This window comes from Suncus etruscus, chromosome 7 (assembly GCF_024139225.1).
Source record: "Suncus etruscus isolate mSunEtr1 chromosome 7, mSunEtr1.pri.cur, whole genome shotgun sequence".
Classification (NCBI taxonomy): Eukaryota; Metazoa; Chordata; class Mammalia; order Eulipotyphla; family Soricidae; genus Suncus; species Suncus etruscus.
In genome coordinates, this window is record NC_064854.1 from 5,771,641 (window position 1) to 5,795,898 (window position 24,258).

Below are 24,258 nucleotides of genomic sequence, written 5' to 3' on the forward strand. Positions count from 1 at the left end.
AATCCATCTGGACCTGGGCATTTGTTCTTAGGAAGTTTTTTAATTACATCTTCAATTTCCTCTGAAGTGATTGGACTGTTTAAACTTTCTAGATCTTCCTTTTCCAGTCTTGGAAGAGGGTGTTTGTCCAAGAATCTGTCGATTTCTAGTGGGTTCTCTAGCCTAGTTGAATAAAGTTGTTCATAATATGATCTCATGATATGTTGTATTTCTTGGGGTTCTGTTGTAATCTCTCCCCTTTCATTCGTGATCCTAGTGATTTGGGTGTTTTCCCTCTTTTTTTTTTTTTGGTGAGTTTTGCCAATGGTTTATCTATCTTGTTTATTTTTTCGAAAAACCAACTCCTGGTCTCATTGATTTTTTTGTATTGTTTTCTTAGTTTCTATGTTGTTTATTTCTGCTCTGGTTTTTATTATTTCTTGCCTTCTGGTTGTGGTTGGATTTCTCTGTTGCTGTTGCTCCAATTCTTTGAGGTGATCTTTTAAACTGTTGGTTTTGTTATTTTCCTGTTTCTTGACATAGGCCTGTATTGCTATGAGTTTCCCCCTAATTACTGCTTTTGCTGTGTCCCATAAATTTTGACATGTTGTCTCTTCATTGTCATTCGTCTCAAGGAATTTTTTTATTTCTTCCTTGAGTTGTTCTTTGATCCAGCTGTTGTTAAGCAGCATGTTGTTTAATCTCCAGGAATTAGTTTTCCTCCATTGCTTCTTCTTGACATCAATTATAAGCTCTGTTGCATAGTGATCTGAAAGGGTACTTCTAATGATCCTTACCTTTGTGGTCTTATATAGGTTGGCTTTGTATCCTAAGACATGGTCTATTTTGGAGAAGGTTCCATGTGGGTTTGAGAAAAATGTATATTCTACTTTCTGGGGATGGAAGGCTCTATATAAGTCTATTAGCCCTAAATCTTCTAATTTTTCATTTAGAGCTCTTATTTCTTTGCTATTTTTCTGTTTGGAGGATCTGTCCAGTGGTGATAGTGGAGTATTGAGGTCCCCTACTATTATCACAATTCCCTTCATGTGTTTCTCCAGGTTTTCCAGTAGTTGCCTCACATATTTTGGTGACTCTACAGTAGGTGCATAGATATTGACCAGGGTTAGTGTATCTTGATCTAATGTTCCCCTGATCAGTAAGTAGTGACCCTCTTTGTCTCTGATCACTTTCTTGAGGTTGAATACAATATGGTCTGATATAAGAATGGCTGTCCCTGCTCTTTTTTGTTTTCCATTGGCCTGAATAATTACTTTCCATCCTTTTATTCTAAGCCTGTGCTTATCCTGTAACTGTAGGTGTGTTTCTTGCAGACAGCAGAAGTCCAGTTTATTTTTCCTAACCCAGTTCTCTACTATGTGTCTTTTAATTGGAGAGTTTAGTCCGTTAACATTTAGGGAAATTATTGATAGAGAGGACTGTTGTGCAGTTGTATTGTGTGGAGTGGTTGTTGTTACAATCGGGGGTTTGGACTGTGTAATTCGTCTCTGAGTAAGTCGCTTAGGATCGGCTTAGTTTGCACAAATAGTTCAAGTCCGTTCATGTTTGAGAATGTTTTTAGTCTGCCCTCCCATATGAATGATAGTTTTGCTGGGTATTGGATCCTGGGTTGGAAATTTCTTTCATTCAGTCGTTTAAATATGTCATTCCACTGTCTTCTTGCTTGAATTATTTCAAATGGGAGATCTGGTTTGATTCTTATGTCCTTTCCTTTGTACTTGAGGTTTTTTTTCTCCCTTATTGCTTTCAGGAGTTCCTCTTTCTCTTTGTTTTTTGCCATTTGGATTATTATATGTCTTGGTGTGGGTTTATTAGGGTCTATTTTATTAGGGACTCTCTTGACTTCTTGGATTTGTCCTGAATTGTCTTTCCAGAGGGTGGGAAAGTTCTCTGTTATTATCTCCCTGACCACCTGTTCTTCCCCCTTCCCTATTTCTTCCCCTTCTGGTATACCCACAATTCTTAGATTGTTTTTTTTGTCCTTGTTCATTAGATATTGGATTTTTCCTTCCAGTGCTTTGCCTTTTATTTCTTTGTTGGTTTCTTTATCATTTTTTGATTGCAGTTTTCCTTCGAGTTCTTCGATGTGCTTCTCCAACTCTGTGTTTCTACTCGTAAGGCTTGCTACTTTGTCTTTTAAATCCTTCACTTCTTTTTGTATGGAATCTCTCATGTTCTTTGACATTTCTTCTTTAATTTGGCTGATTCGTTCGTCCATGGATTTCTTACACTCGGTTGCTAGGGTTTCTTTCATTTGTTTTAGTAATTCTTGCATTTCCTTCCTCATGACCGCTTTTAGGTCTTCTTCCCCTGGATCTGTGCGTTTTGGTGGACTTGGAAACTTGATAGGGCTTGTCATGGTGTCTCCAGTTATAAGAGATCTCCTTGATTTACGCATAATTCTTTGTATTTAATGGTGTGTTTTGGAGTGCTGTGGCTTCTAATTTCGGCCTGCTTTGGTCTCCTTCCTGAAGGTGTTTCTAGAGGGGCTGTTGGGTGAGTTTGTTGAACCTAGCGCTTTCTCCTCCCCTTTGCTACCTAGAGTTCAGCCTTCCTGCAGTGGGTCTTGTCCCTTTTCTGCTCCTTATTTCTGTCAGCGGTACAGTTCCACTCCTGGCCACAATGTCTACTGGCGCTATTGAGCCTAGTTCTCAATCCACCCTCCTTTCTCTGGGATTCAATGGAGCTCCGCCCCCTCCAAGCCTCCCTTGAATGAGTTCCCTCAGTTCGACCCTGCAGGCTCTGTCCAAGCCCTTGGGGAGTCCCTGGTCCACTCCAGGGTCCAGGGGGGTGGACTGCTCTAGGTCACCTGCAAGTCCAGATGGCTGGCCCTATCTCCCTATCTCCCTATCTCCCCCGTCTATTCGGGTCGCTCAACTTGCCGTTCTAGGCACCACCCTGGGGGGAGGGGCCGGCCCAAACGCCGAGCAACAGGACAGAAACTCACTCAGGCCTCCCCAGCCGGGCCGCAGGGGTCTCTGGGGGGAGGGGCACGCCCAAACGCCGAGCCAAAGGACAGAAACTCCCAAAATTTTCTATATATTCCATCAGGCAACCAACCCCTTCAGGACTAACACTCCCACCCAAAAAGTGCCCTGCCTCTCTCAGAAAATGATTCCATTTCACACTTTACTTGTGTTTCCTAAAAAAAATAAAGGTAAACCTGCCAAAAGCATCAAGGAATAGTAGATATGGCCTGACTTACACACAGAATAAAGCAAGAAATGACAGATTACACTCTGAAAATTATACTATTAATGAAAACTAAGATTTTTTTTTTATACCCAGAGTTATGTAGCACTATATTTCCGGGGGAGGAAATCAGAAAACATGAATGGCTGTTGTTTTGGTTCCTGATCAAATTCTATTTCTCCTTTTTAGAACTTACTTTACTGCTCAAAGAAACAGCCTAAATTCATCTCTTCTAGATAAAATGTGTTATTAAAATCATTTGGACCCTGTACCGAATTAGAGCTTCAATATAGACATTTAAGATAGACTTTCAATATAGAAATACATGTCTTGGTGGGCATATACAAACAAGTTAAATTTTATTGTGTTTCCCTGATACATTAAAATTATCACCCACCCATACTGGAATATCATTATTTCTCTTCTATGTTCCAGGTCACAGTTTGAAATTACATCTTCGACTCAATGCCTACAGCCTTGTTGTCTGGCTTGTTTTTGAAAAAAAAAATTTTGGGGGGGGCTTGAATCCAGAAATCTTACCCTACATTAATGTAAAACCCCTTAACAACCATGTAATAACCATAAAACCCATAAAAGCCCCATTTATGAAGGCCCATACATTACTGGCAGTTGACTGGGGGTATACAAAGTCCCTACCCCAGGGAGGGTTATGGTGAGAGTGCTGGCAGTTGTGGAGAAGATTGACCCCTGACCCTCTGACCTTATCCTGGTCTCAAACTCAGCTCTTGTCTGTCTGTTTGTCTGTCTGACTCTGTGTGTGTGTGTGTGTGTGTGTGTGTGTGTGTGTGTGTCTGTCTGTCTGTCTGTCTGTCTTCTCCTCCCTCCTCAATCACTACCTCCCTCTCTAGGCCTATATGTTTGTAATACGTCCCCTGGCCTCTACTCTCCCTGCTTTTTTTGTTTTGGTTGTTGTTATTGCTTTTGTTTTTGGATCACACCCTGCAGCACTCAGGGGTTAATCCTGGTTCTGTGCTTAGAAATCACTCCTGGCAGGCTCAGGAGACCATATAGGATGCCGAGGGATTGAACCCAGGTTCATCACTGGTTGGCCTCGTGCAAGGCAAATTCCCTACCTGCTATGCTATCGCTCCAGCCGCTCTCTTTTACTTATTAAAGCAGATTTCAAGAGAAATATCTTGAGACTCTCCTGCCTGTTTAGTTCTGCCTGTTCAGGCAGGCAAAGGCCTGATTTCGACCCAGAAAGCCATTGATTTTGATTGTTGACGTGCTTCTGTATTTGCTACCGTAATATGTTATTCATCTACTTAATAAAGAATATGTCAGTTTATTCTACTTCTGGCTTTTAAGAAAAAAGTTGATATGAGCATATATTCTTTCATACCCTGTCTTTTTTTGGGGAAAGGTCAAATTGCTGTGACATTGCATATTTATAATTTTATAATGCATTGCTCAATGACTTCCCTCAAATGGCTGTAAAGTTTATACTTCCAGCACGTGAGTTTTATTTTTTTTAAATGTAAATTTATTAAATTATTTTGGGTTTTAGGACACATAGGATGCTTAGAGCTTAATATTCTCTCTGAACCCAGGAACCTGCTACTCAGGATGACACAGAATGGCAGGGATCAAATTCTGGTCAAGTAAAAGGCAAGCATCCTAACCAATCTAACCCATAAATGTGAGATTTCTCATATATTAAAATTCCCATTGTCCAACTTCCTTAGCGAAACCAAGGTTTTCAACATTTATTTAATTAGTTATTTTGGGGATGCCTAATGTTACTCAAGGCTTACTATAAACTCTTCTAGATACCATCAGTGCTGAAGGGACCCTATATAGTACTTGAGGTACCAGTCTGGCTCTCTGATATATAAGAATCATTCTAGCTTTCAATCAGCAATTTAAATTTTTTTGTTTTCTTTATTGAGTAGAGAATGTAACCTCAATACACTTTTAAGGGGCCGGAGAGATAGCACAGCGGTGTTTGCCTTGCAAGCAGCCGATGCAGGACCTAAGGTGGTTGGTTTGAATCCCGGTGTCTCATATGGTCCCCCGTGCCTGCCAGGAGCTATTTCTGAGCAGATAGCCAGGAGTAACCCCTGTGCACTGCCGGGTGTGGCCCCAAACCCCCCTCAAAAAATTAAATAAAAAAATACACTTAATTTGCATTTGCATTTTAACCTAAAATTACTGGACATTGTGGTATGAGTTGGTCATTTTTATTTGAAAATTTATGAAGATACACTCAACCTAAAATAAGACTTATATAAATCCCAGATATACAATATTATCAAACATCTATGTATATTATAAAATAGTAAATGTTCTTAATATCTGTCCCCCTTAATTGCTACCCATATATTTTTATGATAGAAAAAAATTTTAAAGTTCTATTCTGAATAACTTTAAAATATGACTTTTGCATCATTTATTTTGTAAAGTTAATCGAAATATTTGTACATTTATATTTTTAATTTAATTTTAATTGTTTTAAATATTAAGAAATATTATTATATTACTTTCTGGAATACATATTTTAAAAAAAGTTATATTGCAAATATAAATTGTAAATATATATTGTATATATTCTCATTTCTTCATATTAAAAATTATGAGCTTGAATTTTAACAATAAAATGAAAATATTTTAATAGTTGAAAAAAATGTTTTTATATGATTTTTGTATGTTGGTTTTTGGGTCACACCCGGTGACACTCAGTGGCCTCTCCTGGCTATACATTCAGAAATCACTCCTGGCTTGGGGGACGATATGAGATGCCGGGGATCGAACCCAGGTCCATCCTGGGCAGCTGCATGCAAGGCAAACTCCCTACTGCTGTGCTATCGCTCCAGCCTCTTATATTTTTATTCAAATAGAACATGCATAATGGGGCCTGGAGAGATAACACAATGGCGTTTGCCTTGCAAGCAGCCGATCAAGGACCAAAGGTGGTTGGTTTGAATCCCGGTGTCCCATATGGTCCCCCGTGCCTGCCAGGAGCTATTTCTGAGCAGACAGCCAGGAGTAAGTAACCCCTGAGCACTGCCGGGTGTGGCCCAAAAACAAAACAAACAAAAAAAAGAACATGCATAATTGCATAATGGCATTGCACTCTTTCCCAAGTTTTCCAAATACAACTTAGTACTAAGTTTACTTTTTAAGTTATACAAAATATAAGCTTGAGAAAATAAAATAAACATAACTATTTATAACTTAAATGTACACTGGAGAGCAGCTCCAATTTAACAGGCCTGAGGAAGGGAGCTGCAAGAATTCAGAAAACAAAACACATGAGAGAGAAAAGCATGGGTTCAGGGGCTTACAGCCTTGTGACTGAGAGCTCTGATTGTCCTTCACCTACTGTATGAATTGCTTTTAGAATCAGTAAACACAGGAAGAAAAGCAAACATGAACAAATTGCCTAGCTATGCTAATCTAACCTAGCTAGGCTTTTACATATCAAGCTGGCCTGGAGCAGCTAATGAAAATTTCTCTGCTTTGTCTTCTTCTGAATGATGTGCCAGATAGAAGAGTGAATGCAGGACCCCACCAATAAAGCCTTCTGCCTTCCAGTAATTTGTGATTAAGAGTTCCTAAATCACCTTTCCAGTTTCTCTCCATTTTTCTAGCTGAACATATTTGTTTTCTGGGTGATTACATATCCAACAAATTCACTTTAATGAGCACAGTTGACATTCTTTTCATCAACCAATTTAAAGTACATATGGAGTTTTGTTTTTTTGTTTTTTTTTGGTCTCATTTCTAAGTTAAACTATGCTGCGAATTTTCCCTAATATTTGGAATTAGAGATTATCTTGAGCATTTACTTTTTCAAAATTATACAATTTAGATACCATGGTTTAAACAGTGTAAATTTTTTATGTACAAAGTTCCATCACTACACCAGAAGAAATTTCTATCAATTCTAGCTCACCTCTTCCTATTTTTCTTTCCCCCAATTAAGAATCTGATTTTTGTAATCCACAGGAAAAGATTTATCATTATATTATTTCTTTGTTATTTTGGCATTGATTTTTTAACTTGATTTAAATTCAGTTTGAAAATACTTGTTTATGATAATACAATATCTTAAAATATACAAAATTATTTTATCAATTACATATTCTCTGTCTGATAAATTACATATTCACTATCTGATAAATATCCCATGGACAGAGACCCCTTCTAATTACCAAATATTTTGGTGATGCAGGCAGGGTTAATGTCAATGCAATTTGGATTATAATATTATTCACATCTTTTATATTTATTTTTTTTGTATTTTCTATTATTTACTGAGTGGATATTAAAATCATTATGTTAAAATTATGATTGTAAATTTACTTTAAACATAATTTAGTCATTATTTCTCCATATATTTTAATTTTTTTTGTTTTGTTTTTGGCCCACACCCAGTGACGTTCAAGGGTTATTCCTGACTATGAGCTCAGAAATCACTCCTGGCTCAGAGGACCATATGGGAGGCTTCTGGATCAAAACATGGTCTGTCCCTGGTCAGCCACATGCAAGGCAAACACGCTACTGCTGTGCCACAGCTCTGGGCCCTACATATATTTTATTAAAAATTACAATGAACCAGCCTTATTTGGAAAGTTATTCATAGGTATATTTCAGACAAACAATTTTCTATCACTTATCACCAATGTTATTTACTTCCAACAACATTTTGAATTTTTCACCTAATCCTAAGCCTATCTTCTTAACAGGCACATTTGAAATGTTGTGGGTTTTGCAGTTTGGATATTAATCTTTGAATTTTGTTGGTTCTGTTGTTTAATTATATATAAACAATACAACATAAGACACCTGTCCTCTACCTTGTTACCCTTTTCTAGCTCCATCTACCTCTTCCTGTACTTAGTTTCTTTCCTTCCTTATCCTTCTTCACTCTGAAATCAATCTATGTGTTCCCATTTTGATACCATACATTGCCATTCCTGTTATTCAATATACCATAATTAAGTGAGTTCATTTGTCTTTCTTCTTCTCATTTTGTCTTAAAAAGATACCCTCCAGTTCCATCAAAGATGCAGATTTTGATAATTACATTTTTCCAAAATATATAAGAAATAAGCATCCTTCCTAACACTTTCTGTCTAACCAACTTTATAATTATACTCAAAGCTTACAAAATTCTATCAAAAGAAAATTGTAGATCAATATCATTTGTGAAGATTTTGAACATGGATTCAAAAAATTTTAATAAAATAGTAGCAGCTGAAGGGAACCATCTGGAGGGTTAATAAATGGTATTGTAAGCTTGCCCCAAATCCTGGAAGTGGCAGAAATATGGCCCAGAAGGGACACAATGAGACTGCTCTGATTCACAGCTGCTTTGCTCTGTGGTGATAGATATCCTCTGGTCAATGAATCCCAACATAACATGTAGAAAACACCACACTGCAAAGGACATAATGGCAAAAAATGCAGAATACCATTATGCTCTGCACGCCCAATAAGTACCAGCCACCTATCTAGCCTCTTTGTTAAAGACTTTAGAGAGGAAATCTGGAGAATGATTAAATAACTCAAAGAAATCATAGAATGAGCTGAATGAACCAAAAATAAGAATCAAGAGTATATGAATGTAAAAATGAGAAAATTTCAAACTGAAATAACAGGACTGAAACACTTGTTAGGTGAAATAAAAAACTAATTAGAATACCTCAGAGTAACAGAAGCTGAGGACAGAATCAGTGACCTGGGAGATGCCATGCATAGCAACTTAATACAACAAAAGAGGTTGGAAAAGAGCCTTAAAACAATGATCAGACAATGGAAAATAATCATCAAAGAATGTGAGCAGATGAAAATAGGAGTTATTGATAAACTCAACAGAAGCAATATAAGAATCCTTTGAGTCCTAGAGGCCCAGGAAGAAAATCCTCTATGAATAATCAACAGTCCAGAATATCATTGCAGAGAAACACCCAGAGTTAAAGAGTGCATGAAGCCAAATCATGCATGCCCAAAAGTACCAACTAAAATGTTCCAAAGGAAAGCACTGCAAGAAACATCCTGGTTTCATTGATTAAACTTTGATTAGATTGATTGATTCATTGATTAGAATACTAAAACAGCAAGATCAAAGATAAAAATTATGTACGAAGGAGCATCCTTAGATTTACAGCAGATTTGTTGCAAGCAATCCACAGGCCCAAATTCAGTGATGGGATATAGTGACAAATCTTCATGAAACGAATGCTTTGACAAGAGTAGTTCAAGTATTGAAGTAGACTTAGCTTCAGGTGAGTATTTAGGGATTGATTCCCAGACATATAATCAACTAATCTTTGATAAAGACGCAAGAAACAGCAAGTGGAGCAAGGAAAACCTCCTTAACAAGTGATATGGCGACAACTGGTCAACCACATGCAAAAACCAAACTCAGACTTCTATTATTTATTTTTGGTTTCTGGGACACATCCGGCAGTGCTCAGGGGTTACTCCTGACTCTACGCTCAGAAATTGCCCCTGGCAGGCTCAGGGGACCATGTGGGATGCCGGGGTTCAAACCACTGACTTTCTGCATGGAAGGCAAAAGCCTTACCTCCATGCTATCTCGCCGGCCCCAAGCCACGACTTCTATTTAATACCATGTCTGAAGGTCAATTTTTTTTTATTTTACTTTGTGCCTTGTGTTACAGAATCTGAATTCATCTTTTTTTTTCTATGTGACCAACCAGTATATGAACACTTGTTGAAGAAGCTTTTTTGCTCCACCTCATACTTTTTGCACCTTTATTGAAAATGAACTCAATATATCTGCAGTTCAGCGTTTTTAATTTAAATTCTATTTCATTGATCTTAAAACCTGTCTTTTTCTTTATAATAAAGTTTGAAGTTGGATAAAGTGAAACCTCCTGTCTTCCTTTTGCCTAAGATTACTTTGGCTTTTAAGATGGGGGCTTTATTACTCCATATAAATTTAAACATAGATTTATCTGTTTCTTTGGAAAATGTCATGAGTGTTTCCTTTTGCCTAAGATTACTTTGGCTTTTAAGATGGGGGCTTTATTACTCCATATAAATTTAAACATAGATTTATCTGTTTCTTTGGAAAATGTCATGAGTGTTTATATAGGGGCTACATTTAACCTCTAATTATTTGGACGTTATTTTCAGTCTGACAACATTAATCATTCCAATCCATAAATGGAGGGTGTGTTTCCATTTACTCATGTCCTCTTTTATTTATTTTGGTAGTGATTTATAATTTTCTTTATGTAGGTTTTTTTTTACTTAGTTTGTTAAGATTACTCCTAATTACTTGATTTTTCTGAGGTCCAATTGTATATTGGATTGTTTCTAAAATATTTGTCTTTCCTCTACTTAACTATTTGCATATATAAGAGTCATGAATTATTGGTATTGATTTTGTAGTCTGCCAAGATGCTATAAAACCTATTGTTTATGCAAGTTTTTTTTTGTGGCATCTTAGAGATTTCTCATTATATATCATTTCAAAGCTGAGAATTTAATTTTCTTTTCTATCTGGGTATAATTACCATCTCATTTTTTTGTTTTGTTTTGTTTTTGGGCCACACCTGGCGGTGCTCAGGGTTACTCCTGGCTATCTGCTCAGAAATCGCTCCTGGCAGGCACAGGGACCACATGAGATGCCGGGATTCAAACCAACCACCATAGGTTCTGGTATCTGTGCTATCACTCCAGCCCCTACCATCTCATTTTTTTTAAATCCAAGTTCTATGGCAAGGACTACCAATGCTATATTAAATAGTAGTGGAGAGAATTGACAGCCTTGTCTTGCATCTGATCTTGAAGAAAAAAAACTTTCATTTGTCACTATTGAATACAATGTTTGCTATGGTTTTGTGGTAGATGGCTTTAGCTATTTATAGAAAAGTTCTGTAAGCTCCCATTTAATTGAAATTTCTTTTCATGAATGGGTTCTGGATTTAGTCAAATACTACTTTTTCATCAATTGATATGATCGTGCGATTTTTACTCTTCTTTATATTGATATGTGTCAAACATCAAGATTTCCAAGAAGTAAATAAGTTTAGTAAGGGAGCTGATAGTCCCAGAGAAGGTACAGATAGAAATCTGAGGACTCTTACCTTAATGCTGGTGGGATCCAGAAGGAACATCTTGGGGACAAGAATCCTGCTCAGTCTTTTATCTGCCACCCTCTTGGAGAAAGACAATCTTCAGAGATTTTACTTTACTTTCCTCTTTCCTTACACATCCCTTTACAAAATGTAAAACCTCCCTTAGGCTTAATTAGTATTAGGTAGGAATTTGTTCAGCATACTTCTTTCTATAATTGATTATTCCTGTGAAGTAAATATCCTATGTGGAGCACAGATGTTACTCTCTGTCCACGAGGCAGTTAACCCCTTCACCCCATGTTGCTGCCTCTCTAATATTTGTCTTGTTTTCTTAATCCTCATTGCAACCCTACTTCAGACCCATTTATCTGGACTCTGGCATACATGCTGTATTATTTCAGTCGATTTGTATATGGCAAATCATTCTTGCAACCTCTGGATTAATTCTACTTGGCATGGTGTATAATATTTTTGGATGAATTTTTGGAATATCTTTGTCTGCTTTTGTTATCATATAAACTGTTTAAAAAGGTTTCTGTATCTTTGTCTGCTTTTGTTATCATATAAACTGTTTAATAAGGTTTCTGTTTCTTTGACTTTCTAAGAGAGCCTGAGAAGGATTCTCAGTAGGTCTTTTTTCATTAATCATTGAGTTAAAAGTTGTTGATAGTCAAGTGTTGTCATACAGTATCACAACTCCCATCCCTTTAAGTATGTTCAGTTTGGGCCAACAATATCCCCAGTTAAACTCCTGTCATCCCATCCTCTCTGCAAGTTTCAAATCCAGCCTGCCTCTATGGCAGACACTTTTCTTCTCTTTCTCTCTCTTTTTTTTTTTAAATTCTAGATACGGTGGTTGCAAAAAAATTCTAAAAGGGTATCATACATATCACTTTACTTCCTTCAATTCCCAGTTATTGACCACAGCATAATAATTTTCAACTATTATTGTTATAGTGGTCCCTTCTCTTGCACTTCCCTTCCCTGCACTTCCCACCCATTATTTCTATTATCTTTAAGTACTGTTCTCAGACTATTTTTTAAATTTGCACAGATTAGTACAATCATTCTATTTCTGTCCCTCTTCCTCTGACTCATTTCACTCAGCAGTAGACTCTACTGAGCTACCAATGTAAAACCAAATTTCATGAGTTGTTTTTTCCTAACAACTGTATAATATTCTCTTGTGTAGAGGTGTCATAATTTCTTTATCTAGATGTATTCATTTGTGATTTCTTGCAAACTATTAAGGTGAACCTACTGTCAATTATTTTCAGACACTTTCAGGAAATTGAAGAAACATTCCCAAAGAGGTTTAATGAAGCAGACATGACTCTGCTACCAAACACAGACAGAAAGCACACACAAAAAAGAAAAGTGCAGACTGATATCCTTGATAAACATGGATGCAAAGATCCTTAACAAATTCATAGGAAACAGAATCTAATAATGCATCAAAATGATCATATATCATAGCCAGGTAGGATTCATCCCAGGGATGCAAGGATGGTTTAACATATGCGGATAAACCAACATAATCACCAAATCAATAAAAAAAATTGTATGATCAATCCTTTTCTGGTTCATAAGCATGATGATTGGATTTTCACATGCCTATGTGATATGTGCCACCCTACAACCTTATTACATCGGCACATGACCCTTCTGTCATGAAAAAAAAAGTTGTATGATCATCTCAGTAGATGCAGATAAAGCATTTATAAGATATAACACACATCAACGATAAAACTCTTAATAAAATGGAAATTAAAAGTACTTTTCTCAATATAGTCAAAGCCACTTACCAAGAACTGACAATATACTTAATGGAGAAAAATCTTAAAACTTTCTCCCTAAAGTCAGGCAAGACACAAGGTTGTACAACTCTCATCACTTCTATTAACTATTGTACTAGAACTACTTTCATAGCACAAATATATCACAAGAATTTATCAGGGCATACAGATCGAAAGGGAAGAACTCAAATTATCACTGTGAATTGAATTCTACTATATATACAAAATCCTAAAGACTACAAAAAGCATCTAGAAAAAATATATTGTTACAGTAAAGTGGCAAGCTACAAATTTAACATGCAAAAATGTTCATGGCTTGTCTATATACAAATAGTGAAAGAGAAAAGCAAAATATTTTAAAAAATGCTATACACAAGTGTGCCTCAGAAAATCAAGTACCTTGGAATCTACCAGTGCATTATATTGGTAGATTAATAATAATAATTTAATAATAATAGGTTTTAAAGGTTTAAAGGTTTGAAATAATTTACTTGTGAACCCAGTTGGATCTGAATTTTGATATTGGGGAGAGTTTTTACATTGCCATTTTTATTTTTTAAATAACCATTGTTCCTTTTAGCATTTCCATTTTTTCTTGATTTAACTTTTGGAGTTTATAGGTGTCCCCAAATTTAGCTTCTTCCAGCCTATATCATGGCATAAGCATTTTCAAGATTATTCCTGATGATCCTTTAAATGTCTATGGTATCAATTGTCATGTCTCCATTTTTATTTCTGATTTAGCTTCCTTTAGCAATTGGTTGTTCCCTTATATTGTTTAAATGTCCCATGAGGTCAGATGTTGCTCTGTTACTCTCCTTTGATTGACTTCACTCAACATTATGTCTTCTAGTTTCATCCCATTTTCTTTTTTTATCTTTTTGTTATAGCTGAATAGTTTTCTTTTCTGAATATAAACCAGTCTCTTTGAACTATTATTTGCTCATACACATTTGGTTTATTTACCAATCTTAGCTATTGTGAATAGTGCTGCAATAAATATAGGGACAAAATATACAAAATATATGCAGAGAAGTGTAATTGGGCAGTTCTATGGTATTTCAATTAATCATTTTAATTGTATTCATATTTCTAAGAAGGTTAAAACAGTAGAAGACATTCCCACAAGCCATGGTTCAAGGGTCTTTTCAACTTCAGCCACATCAACACTGGATATTTTGGTACATTTTGATGGGCACCATTCTCATTGGTATGATAAAATATCTCATTTTTATTTTTATTTGCATTTTCTAGTGATAACTGAGGTAGAACATTTTTTGCATACTTATTGTCATTATATTCTTTGACCAAGTTTGTATTTAACCTCTATTCATATTTAAGTATAATTTCTCTTTAAGTACAAAAGGTACATTATTTTTCTTGGATATTAATCATTTGTCAAATGACTGGTATTAAATTATTCTATCTAGTCTGTGGGTGTCTTCCTATTCTGGTTATAATTTTTGCTTCAGTGCAGAAGCTTCTTAATTTGATGTAGAGAAATTTGTTTATTTTTGCTTCCATTTAATTAGCCACTAGCATTAAACCATTTGTTAGCATAATATATGGAGTCCAGACTGTTGTCATTGTATTCAATCTATTTTCAATTATTTTTTGTGCGTAGTTTAAGATAAGGATCTGAATTTTTTCAAGTATCACTGACCAGTTTTTCTAATGCCATTCCTGAAGAAACAGTATTGCTGAATTTCTTTACTCCCTCATCAAAGATTAAATGACTATATACTTGGGAATATCTATCTTTGGGATCTCAATTTTCTTCTATTGATCATAGAGTTTGTTCTTATACCAGTACTGTGTAGTCTTTATTAATATTAATTTATAATACAATTCAAAGTTGGGGAAAATCCTTTCATAATTTATTTCCCTAGTGTTGCTTTGTCTATCCAAGGTTTTTATTACTCCATACAAATTTCACTAGTATTTAATCTACCAGTATGTCTTTAAAAATAATGCATTTTATTAAAAATTATGAATTTAATCCTTAAAGCGATTTGAGTAGGATTTTTATTTTGACATTCTAATACATGATAAGAGTATGTGTTTCCATTTCTATGTATCTTCTTTTTTTCTCTCTTTGCAGTGAATTATAGTTTTCATTATATACATCTCTAACCTCCTTTTTAAAGATGATTACCAGGTACTAGATTCTTTTGTGGCACAGTTTTGAATGGCATTGCTAATTTTATGTCTCTATCGTCTACTTAACTGCTTGTAAGGGGAGGAGTGCTGAGATTTCTGCATGGTAATTTTGTAGTCTGGCACATTACTATACAAGTTTATTGCATTATTTTTTTATAATCTGTAGGGTTACCTAAGTATAGTAACACATCATCTTCAAATATTTGCATTCCTATGAATTTCCTTATTTCTATCATTTTTTGTGTGTAATATATTCTTGACAATTAGTGTCTTCATTCTGTTCATTTCCAGGAATCTATTTATTTATTTTCCTATTTCTTTTACCACCCACCAGTTACTCAGAATAGTTTAGTTTTCAAGTATTTTGCTTCTTTCCCATTCACGTTAATGGCTAATGTTCATTTTAAAAGTATTATGTCTGAGAGAAAAATTTATGTGACTTCTATATTCTTGATTTTATGTAGACTTGTTGTGACATACAATGTGTACAGTCTTTGAGATTGGTACATTTTAGTATATGTTAATATACATCATTCTCACTGGTATGATATGCTATCTCATTAATATATTTGCATTTTCCTGATGATAATTGAGGCTGAACTTTTTTCAGATACTATGATCATCTACATTTATTCTTTGAGTAAATTTATAATCAACTTCAAATGGGGAAGTGGCTAGTAAATTCCGAGGATGAAGGTTTGAGGTTCTGAATATATTTTCTCTACTTCTGGGTTCCTTAGATTTATGCACACTCAAGTTGATTTGTGGGTGGCATATCTTACTTATCTTAGGATACTAGTCCTCCCTCAATTTGACATTACAGTAATTAAATGTGATTTAATTAATTTAATTAATTAATTAAAACAATTAATCTTCTTTTCGAAGATTGAGGACTGAAGGGTGGCAAATATGCTTTAAAAAGCATCTTATCCGGAGAAAATTTAGGGACTGATTTTTTTTCACAGTCTTATTGGAAAGTGGCCTCAGTGCATTACATGCCAGTCATTCTATCTCCATGCTCCTTCCTTCCCTTTATTTCCTTTGTCTTCGCTATATTTCGAATGCTGCCTAGTCCAACTCCTGTGAAAAATAGTATGGATGGTTTTCAGTAAACTCAAAAATGAACTGCCATATGACCCAGAAATCTCTCTTTAGGGTGTCTATCCCCAGGACAGAAAAACAGTTACCTAAAAGAATACACACCGGTATTCATTGCAGCATTCAGTTCAATAGCAAAGACTTGGAATTAACCTAGATATCAACAAACAGAAGAGTGGATCTTGAATCTGTGATACATCTATACAATGGACTACTACATAGCTGCAAAGAATGATGCAACCATGCAATTTCCTGCAACATGGATGGAACAGGAAGGTATTATGATAAGTGAAGTGAGCCAGATAAGAAGGATAAATACAGAATGAAATCACTTATATGTGGTATTTAGAATAGCTGCATGAAGAAACACAATGGTCTAAATGGGAGTTTTCTTGAACACACTTGCCACCAGAGTATAGCAAGGAGCAAAGAAACTAAGTAGGGCCGGCATGGTGGCACTAGAGGTAAGGTGTCTGCCTTGCCAGCGCTAGCCTAGGACGGACCGTGGTTCCATCCCCTGGCATCCCATATAGTCCCCCAAGCCAGGAGTGACTTCTGAGCGCATAGCCAGGAGTAACCCCTGAGCATCACCGGGTGTGGCAGAGAAAGAAAGAAAGAAAGAAAGAAAGAAAGAAAGAAAGAAAGAAAGAAAGAAAGAAAGAAAGAAAGAAAGAAAGAAAGAAAGAAAGAAAGAAAGAAAGAAAGAAAGAAAGAAAGAAAGAAAGAAAGAAAGAAAGAAAGAAAGAAAGAAAGAAAGAAAGAAAGAAAGAAAGAAAGAAAGAAAGAAAGAAAGAGAAAGAGAGAAAAAGAGAGAGAAAAAATAAAGAAAGAAAGAAAGAAAGAAAGAAAGAAAGAAAGAAAGAAAGAAAGAAAGAAAGAAAGAGAAAGAAAGAAAGAAAAGAAAGAAAGAAAGAAAGAGAGAGAAAGAAAGAAAGAAAGAAAGAGAGAGAGAGAAAGAAAGAAAGAAAGAAAGAAAGAGAGAGAGAGAAAGAGAGAGAGAAAAAAGAAAGAAAGAAAGAAAGAAAGAGAGAGAAAGAGAGAGAGAAAAAAGAAAGAAAGAAAGAAAGAGAGAGAGAGAGAAAGAGAGAGAGAGAGAGAAAGAAAGAAAGAAAGAAAGAAAGAAAGAAAGAAAAAGAGAGAAAGAGAGAGAGAAAAAAGAAAGAAAGAAAGAAAGAGAAAGAAAGAAAGAAAGAAAGAGAGAGAAAGAGAGAGAAAAAAGAAAAAAAGAAAGAAAGAGAGAGAGAAAGAGAGAGAGAAAGAAAGAAAGAGAAAGAAAGAAAGAAAGAAAGAAAGAAAGAGAGAGAGAGAGAGAAAGAAAGAAAGAAAGAAAGAAAGAAAGAAAGAGAGAGAGAGAAAGAAAGAAAGAAAGAAAGAAAGAAAGAGAGAGAGAAAGAAAGAAAGAAAGAAAGAAAGAGAGAGAGAGAAAGAAAGAAAGAGAGAGAGAAAGAAAGAAGAAAAAGAAAGAGAGAGAGAAAGAAAGAAAGAAAGAAAGAAAGAGAGAGAGAGAAAGAGAGAGAGAGAGAAAGAGAGAGAGAGAGAGAAAGAAAGAAAGAGAGAGAAAGAGAGAAAGAGAGAGAGAAAAAAGAAAGAAAGAAAGAAAGAAAGAAAGAGAGAGAGAAAGAAAGAAAGAAAGAAAGAGAGAGAGAAAGAAAGAGAGAAAGAAAGAAAGAAAGAAAGAAAGAAAGAAAGAAAGAAAGAAAGAAAGAAAGAAAGAAAGAAAGAAAGAAAGAAAGAAAGAAAGAAAGAAAGAGAGAAAGAAAGAGAGAGAGAGAAAGAAAGAAAGAGAGAGAGAAAGAAAGAAAGAGAGAGAGAAAGAAAGAAAGAGAGAGAAAGAAAGAAAGAAAGAAAGAAAGAAAGAAAGAAAGAAAGAAAGAGAGAGAGAGAGAAAGAAAGAAAGAGAAAGAAAGAAAGAAAGAAAGAAAGAAAGAAAGAAAGAAAGAAAGAGAGAAAGAAAGAAAGAGAGAAAGAAAGAAAGAAAGAAAGAAGAAAGAGAGAGAGAAAGAAAGAAAGAAAGAGAGAGAGAAAGAGAGAGAGAAAGAAAGAAAGAAAGAAAGAAAGAGAGAAAGAAAGAGAGAAAGAAAGAAAGTAAGAAAGAAAGAAAGAAAGAGAGAGAAAGAAAGAAAGCAAGAAAGAAAGAAAGAAAGAAAGAAAGAGAGAGAAAGAAAGAAAGAGAGAGAGAAAGAAAGAAAGAAAGAGAGAGAGAAAGAAAGAAAGAAAGAGAGAGAGAAAGAAAGAAAGAAAGAAAGAAAGAAAGAGAGAGAGAAAGAAAGAAAGAAAGAAAGAAAGAGAAAGAAAGAAAGAAAGAAAGAAAGAAAGAAAGAAAGAAAGAAAGAAAGAAAGAAAGAAAAAGAGAGAGAAAGAAGAAAGAAAGAAAGAAAGAAAGAAAGAAAGAAAGAAAGAGAGAAAGAGAGAAAGAAAGAAAGAAAGAAGAAAGAGAGAGAAAGAAAGAAAGAAAGAAAGAAAGAAAGCGAGAGAGAGAGAAAGAAAGAAAGAAAGAAAGAAAGAAAGAAAGAAAGAAAGAAAGAGAGAGAGAGAAAGAGAGAAAGAAAGAAAGAAAGAAAGAAGAAAGGAGAAAGAAAGAAAGAAAGAAAGAAAGAAAGAAAGAAAGAAAGAAAGAAAGAAAGAAAGAAAGAAAGAAAGAAAGAAAGAGAGAGAGAGAGAGAGAAAGAGAGAAAGAAAGAAAGAAAGAGAGAGAGAAAAGAAAGAAAGAAAGAAAGAAAGAAAGAAAGAAAGAAAGAAAGAAAGAAAGAAAGAAAGAAAGAAAGAAAGAAAGAAAAGGAAGAAAAGAAACTAAGTAGAAGAGTAGAAACATGAATATGAACAATGTGGGCCAAGGGCAAAGTGGTCTCAAGCACATTACTAGTGTTAAAAAGGACAAAATTAAATATCCAAGCCAAAAGATAACAGCAATGGAATAAAGAGACCCAAACTTTAACAGTTTAAACTTAAAATGGGCCTGTTATATTGGTAGGCTGCGGAGCAATGGGGTGGTATGGGATACACTTGGGGGACATTAATGGGGGGAAAGTGGATTTTCATAGTGGAATTGATCCTGATTCTGTTATGTCTGAAACCCAACTATAAAGGATTTTGTAAATCACAATGGTTTCAATAAAAATTGAAATAAAAATTTGAAATAAAAATTAAAAATAAATTTTAAAAAAGTTCTAGTCCCCTTCACAAACTGGGGCATAACTTTTATTTAATGGTATTCACAGCTAGACACAGACTTTCAGTGGGATGTTGTATCTAGCATGTATGAGTCCCTGGGTTCTGATAGTTCTGGTAATTTTTGGTAGAATATGTTTCCTAAACCTCCAAGTATCACAACAACAACAAGAACTTGATTCCAGGTTTCTGCCTGCATTTAATCTTTTTCAGGTTCAAAAGAGATAGCCTAATACATATTAATTTAATTTTTATTCCACTGCTGTTACCAGTGTCACTAGAGGACATAAGTTCTGAGCTTTAATTTTTCAGTATTCCCTAAAGAAAGTCAGCATTATTTACTGAAAACCAGGAAGATGCATGATTAATAGACATATTTTCTCATAAAAGAAAGCAATTGCAAATGGTCGATCTTCTTTTCCTTGAAAATTGTCTAGCAAATCTTCCTGACACATTTTGGCTTATATAAATGTTGCCTAATTTAAGCGCCAACCCTGGCCTAGTTTTAGTGCCATCCCTCCTCCATGCTGAGTCTGATGGTAAGGACATAATTCCAATCTCTTGAGGTAAGAATATCTTTACACCACATCCATCTTCCTTCAGGGTAACTGGTACCACTGTAGATACTTAAAAGAACAGCATTTATGTAACAGTATTTTAATTGTATATATTTATATTTTAAACTATTTTAAATATTTCTATTTTATATAAATATTTTATATATGTTTTATATAATAGTATTTTTTCATTTTTGGTTTGGGGGCCACACCCAGTGACGCTCAGGGATTACTCCTGGCTCTCTGCTCAGAAATCTCTCCTGGAAGGCTCTGGAGACCATATGGGATGCCGGGATAGAAACGAGGTTCATCCTAGATCAGCCATATGCAAGGCAAACACCCTACCGCTGTACTATTGCTCCGGCTCCAGTATAACAGTATTTTTTATAACAGTATTATATTATTTGTAGTCCTTTCTTTCTTAATGGCTACTGGTTAGTCATTTTTGACTTGAGGCTCATCAATTTGAAGCATTCAATTAAATGTGATTTTTCCCACAGAGTTTTATTCTGTTCATGCCTTGGTAGCTCCCATTTAATCATGTGTAATCATGTGTAATCATGACATATTTCTGAACCTCTTTTTATTTCATTCCTAAAGTTTTTCTCACATTTTATGTAGCCTGATGAAAAAAATGTTTACTCGAGAACTCGCCTATTTTCTGACAGTATCATTAAACCCTGCGAAATTAGAATTCAATCCGATTCACAATTCACTTTTATTTCCTTCACACATCTTAAACGATTTCCATCTATGCATAATATTAGCTGTAAATGGTTTGTAGTAAATTAGTTCATTGATAAAAATAGAGTATTAACATACAGAATCTCCCAAGAGCTCTTGTCAATTTATATCCCTACAGGTCTGTCTTTACTTAGAAAAGATTTTCTAGAATAATTAATAAAAGATGTTTTAAAAGAAATTATGGCATAGAAGTTTTTTTTCTTAATAAATAAGCTATTTGCACAGAGCCAGGAGTAACCTCTGAGTGCCTCCCGGTGTGATCCAAAAACCAAAAAAAAAATGCTATTTTGATATATGAAAGTATTATATTATAAGGGAAATTGGATATCATTAAAACTAGAGAACAACTGTAATCTATTTAAATAGAAACATGGAAGGATATGAATAAATATACTAATTATGGTTCTTTCTATAAAATATAATGTTCTTTATATATGTTCCCTATTCTTCTACAATGTGCATATTAATGAATTTATTAAAATGTAGCAAATGCCACAGAAATATTATAATAGAATAGAAATACCTTAATTAGAGAGCCTCCAACTCAGTTCGAAACAGAGGAGGAAAATTTCTAACAAATTCCACCTGGAGCAATTTTTCTCAATTGAAATAAAGGTCAACAAGGGAAATATAAAGCCTGATTAACTGTCATATAAAAATAAAAAGAAAAAGTGGCAATACAAGTTGAATACTGCAAGGAAAGGAAGTATTGCCCTTTGAAAATTGATTGGTCATCATGTTTTTCAATATAAAATAAAATTGTCATGAATGTTACATAAAGTGACATTACACAGAAAGAATATATCCTGATAACTACTGAAATGTTGTTTATCCAAATGTCATATTCAATAATGTTCTACCATTTTATTGGCATACCCTGGCTCCCTGGTGATGTTTCCTCTCTTGAGGGTTTTATGCAGAATAGAACAATTTTTTTATTCATGTGATGTAATCCCAAACCAAAGGCATGCTTCACAAATTTTATCCTCTATAATTTATGTAGATTATAACTATAGGGATATATATTTAAATGTTGTATATAAATATTTTTAAATAAAAAACTATTTCCTCCTTAGATTTTACTTCACAAAATATAAGTAGATGCTTTAGAACTTTCATTAAAAATTACTTGGGGGGAGCGAGTGGTAGCACAATGTTAGGGTGTTTGCCTTGCACACGGCTGACCCAGCACAAACGTGGGTTTGATCCCCAGCATTCCATATGGTCCCCCGAGCCAGGAGCTATTTCTGAGAGCAGAGCCAGGAGTAACTCCTGAGCACTGCCAGGTGTGGCTCAAAAAGAAAAAAAAATTACTTTGGGGGGGATCTATGCAGCTTACTTGTTGGTTTATCTGGTATAAATGATAGTAGAAGTATAATCTTCATGCACATACATTTATATACTACTTGCTATGATTATTTTATTAAATGTTTAATAACAGTATATATTTTCATTCTTATAATTAATGTAATTGGTCTTCATCAGCCTCTTGATCTGGAATATTGAGTTCTCTATGATATTTCTGGCTCTAAGATCTCTTTCACAAATGAGGAGGGAAATGCAGGAGTTAGTAATGTGATTAGCTCCTGGTCCAGGGGTCCTCAAACTTTTTAAACAGGGGGCCAGTTCACTGTCCCTCAGACCATTGGAGGGTCTGACTCTAGTAAAAGCAAAACTTATGAACGAATTCTTATGCACACAGCATATATCTTATTTTGCAATGAAGAAACAAAACAGATGCAAATACAATATGTGTCCCACGGACCATAGTTTGAGGACCACTGCCTGGTCCAACAAGATATCATGTTATGGACTAGAGAGATTTGACTAAAGATATTGTCAACCAAGGGCTTATTCCTTACTTAAGTTTCACCAATCTTCAAGCTAAACTACCCCAGAAATAGGACATCACTACCATTTTCTGATAACTTAGAGTTTTATGATTTATTGTTTTGAAGTAGTAGATTATTTAAAATCTGTCTTGCAAGTATATAAAGTAAAAAACTAAAAACATGGGGGCCGGAGAGAGGGCATGGAGGTAGGGCATTTACCTTTCATGCAGAAGGACGGTGGTTCAAATCCTGGCATCCCATATGGTCCCCCAAGCCTGCCAGGAGCGATTTCTGAGCATGGAGCCAGGAGTAACCCCTGAGTGCTGCCAGGTGTGAACCCCCCGCAAAAATAATATTATGTATAATTTTGGGCTAATACATTTTAATATTCATATGAAATAAATACATTCAAAAATGTAAAATTAGTAAGGGTGAAGAGAATGAAGAAAAATTTAAGAGGGGAATTTAAATAGACCTACAAAGCATAAAAGTATATTTATGCTAAAAAGGGAAATTTGGCTTTCATTGGAAAAGAAACCAATCGCAACCAAACCTTCATTTATGATTTGACTTATTAGAATATTCTTGCCTTTGGATTTGTTTTTTATGTTTGTATTTTTTGTTTTGTTTTTTTTTGTTTGTTTGTTTTTGTTTTTGGGCTACAACCATTGATGTTCAGGGGTTACTCCTGGCTATGTGCTCAGAAATTGCTCCTGGCTTGGGGGACCATATGGGACGCTGGGGGATCGAAACACCGTCCATCCTAGGCTAGTGCTTGCAAGGCAGACGCCATACCGTTAGCACCACTACCCCGGCCCCTTGCCTTTTCGATTTGTGAATCTTGCTAGAGTTTTCTTATCTTGTTAATTTTTGTCAAAGAACCAACTCTGAGTTGATTAATCTCTTGGGTTTTATTTTTTGTATTTCAATACATTAATTTCTTTTTTATAATTTAAAATTTTGGTAAACGAATTCTTTACCTGAATCTCCATGAGATTCATAATTACAAGGTTGTTCAGGATTACATATCTGTCATAGAATGGTCAACACCCATCCCTTCACCAGTGCACAGTTTTTGCCACCAACGTTTCCCAGTTTCCCACTTGTCCTTCCTCTGCCTGTGTCTGTGGCAGAAAATTTTCTTACCTTTCTCTCTTTCCCTCTCTTCCTTTTTTTCTTTGAACACTATGGTTGGTAAAATTTTTACTAAATAGGTATTATGTATATGACTTTACCGACTTTCAGCACCTAGTTTTTTTAGAGTTATCATTTTCAACTATAATTGTCTTCTCTTTCAATATATTAATTTCTTCCCTGAGTTTTATCATTTACTTCCTCCTGCCTGCTCTGGGTTCCTCTTGGTCCTTTTCCAATTTCCTAAGTTGTGCAGTCAAGTTATTTTTGTGGGCCCTTTATTCCTTTTGGATATATTTTAAAATCTATGAACTATCTTAACATCACTTAACATCACGATCTGTCAAATATATACATGTATATACTTAATTCTATTTATTATGGAAGTACAGGTTTCTAATGAAATATAGTTATTTATTTTTCATTAAATAAATATATACATTGCTTTGCACCAGCCAACCTGGTTTAATCCCTGGCATCACATATTGTCTCTGGAATACCA

The 24,258-nt window shown here is 35.0% G+C and overlaps 1 non-coding gene across 1 annotated transcript; it reads left to right on the plus strand.

The window, feature by feature from the left end:
• The first annotated feature begins 12,837 nt into the window (after positions 1–12,837).
• Positions 12,838–12,938, plus strand: LOC126014873 (small nucleolar RNA U13). Its single transcript, XR_007497835.1, has one exon. It is a non-coding gene; the product is annotated as a small nucleolar RNA U13 (small nucleolar RNA).
• The last annotated feature ends 11,320 nt before the right edge of the window (positions 12,939–24,258 follow it).